Here is a 2762-nt window from a genome sequence, read left to right as displayed (position 1 = left end):
GGCATCCTGTGCATGTGCAGGCGTAACTGGTGTATCCTGTGAGGTTCAGGTCCGTACCTTTGTGTAGGGTTTCTTGAATGAGGGCAACATGAATCTGCCTATCCTTCAGTACTTTGAGGAGTTCTGTTTTCTTGTTCCTCAAACCACAGATGTTGAGTTGCAAGAGGTTGAAGGAACTCTTCTTCTGGTTGGGGATGTAACTGGCTCCCTTCTCAAGCCGAGAGCTTTTCTGTGCTGGTTTAGCACTGTTTCTGTGTATATCACCAGTAGCTGACTTGTCGCTCAGAGCAGTCCGGTGATTGCGCTGCCTGGCGCGGACCTTGTTTAACGAGGCGACGTCCGAGCTCTCATGTAGTTTATTTCTTTGTGTCATGGCATTGTGGACTGGGGTGTCTGTGGACTGCCTGCCCACCCTGAGAAGGGGCCATTCATGTTGAGGATAGGAGGGTACAAGGGGTTTTCATGAGACTGGAAAGACCGAACTGCCCTGTGACCATGTAATTCCGGTAGGGTTCACGTTGCCCATCCCCCGCCACCAATGGCTACTGGCTAAAGTTTTCTACTCTTCCATGAAGTATCGGCCAAGTGGGAAAGCCATTGGATCGTCACGTCCTGGGTCATTGTGCCTTTACTCAGAGGTTTCATGGCCAGAAAGCAAGTCAGGCATTCCGCTCGGACCATCCCCTGCACCCAAACACTCTCAAACTGGCTGGTACCTTCTCAGCCACATAGGGTGTGTTGATAAAAGCAGTAGAGGTGTTAGGCAGATTAGACACCCTCTCAAGGGAGAGTAGGGGTGTGTTAGTGAGGAGCATAGCGTCTACCACGTATTGGTGGGTTCTGCCTCCTGCACCTTGTGGGGCCACATCTGCTCCCATCCTGTTGTTTTAAACCCTCTAGGAAACGGGGGGGGGGGGGGTTGGATTGTTGGCGCCAACAACTCACCATTCGCCAGAGCCGTGTCAGTGAGGACAGGGACCACCACGGGCAGGTACGGTTGGCTGGATTGGGAGAAGCTGTTTGAGACGCTTAGGCATTTCTCAATATTTAAATGAGACCCATCACCAGTCCTTGATCCCCCATGCAATAGTATTAAAGCACAGCACAGCAAAGCATACCATCCCATACCATACCTCCACATACCATGTATACCAGAGCGCATTGTATCAAAAGATAATGTAGCATGCCACAACACGCAATACCATAGTATATCTTGTGATTGCTATAAAAAGGGGTGGGGTCGCAATTTGTGTAAACTACATGCAAAGGGCACACAGGTAGGCAGGTAGGCTTCGCCGATTGGAAAACTACAAACATCTTGTTAGCAGACAATAAAAGTTGACAAAATATAAGGAGCCAAAATATTTTAAACATAATTGTCACGATGCGATGGAATCAGGCACACGTCAATTTTTTAGCAAGTAGAGTTATTGGTACCATCTTCAAGCTTGTTCCCCTGTCTTGCTTTTGGTGAAAAAAATACTCACTTATGTGGAATAGAAATCGAGGTATTTGAGATTAAAGGAGGTATGGGTCGCCTACTTTCAGAGGTAAAACAAACGAGAAAGTGGGCGCAAACACGTTGTGACTTCCAAAGCCTTTGAAAACAGCATATTTATGTTTGTTGTGCCTTTAACCAATGGTTTGCCGTATAATCCACCCAGAATTGTGTTTTTAAATGGATATACATGGGGTTGAGCCAAAACATAATATCCATAAACATTTCCAAACGAATGGAAAAATGCCCGTTTCTTTGGTTTCATTATTTTTACCAGAGCCTGATTTCACCACGGTGTCTCAAACTTTATTTTATTGCAGTTTCTTAATCTATGGTATAGGTTGCAGTGCTGAAGAAATATTGTGTTGAAATTCTAATTCTAAATGTTGAGAACAAATCATGTATTGTTAAAAGAACGAAGCGGGGTTGTTTGGTTTTTGTTCTCACCTGTAAAATGTTGCTTCAAAGGCTTACTATACTTTAATAGCTTGCCGGTGCTATCAAAGTCATAGCAATATCATTTAGACCGTAATTTTGCCCAAAAAGCCTCAAAATATACCAATAAAGAGATATAAGGAGATAGAAAGATGATGATAGATAGGGGCTAAAGAGAAAGAGAAGGGAAAGGGATAGAGAGGAGGAGAGAGACAGATTGAGGGAGAAACAGATCATAGTACATTTTTGCGTACTCTACGAATGCACAAATATCGATTATATCCCGACCATTTCCTGTTAGGTGTAAGACATTCTGGCATTGATAAAGTGAACGTCCCTGAAATGGCAGTAGTCCAACTCAGATTTAGCTCATTGAGCAACGATTGAAGAGGCTCTTTTGGGGGTTCATTACTTTCTTATCCGTGCTGATTTTTCAATTAATTCTGTTTTCTTTATCTGAAACTTCAAAATGCAAGCAACAACACGCATACCATAAAATAAAATAATATATTATGCAAATGTGTGTTTCTGATTTGTATAAAGTGGTTTTTGAAATGTGTGACAACATTATCTCTTGTCTGTTGCTGATGGAACACACCTCTCCGAGACGTCATTAAAGAGGTAAGAATATAAAATAGCCACACCTTGCTACCACCCTACTCGATTTTTAAAAAGTCTGTTTTTAAAAGCTGTGTATTGGAAATTATAGAACATTCTGACATACAGCTGTTTGTTTGTTTTTGTTGTGTTTTTTTTGTTTGTTTGTTTGTTTTTTTGTTTGTTTTTTGTTTTGTGTTGTTGTTTTTTTTGGGGGGGGTTTGGTTGTTTT

This window comes from Aplysia californica, unplaced genomic scaffold (genome assembly GCF_000002075.1).
Source record: "Aplysia californica isolate F4 #8 unplaced genomic scaffold, AplCal3.0 scaffold00023, whole genome shotgun sequence".
In the NCBI taxonomy this organism is placed as follows: domain Eukaryota; kingdom Metazoa; phylum Mollusca; class Gastropoda; order Aplysiida; family Aplysiidae; genus Aplysia; species Aplysia californica.
Note: the sequence above shows the minus strand (reverse complement) of the source record.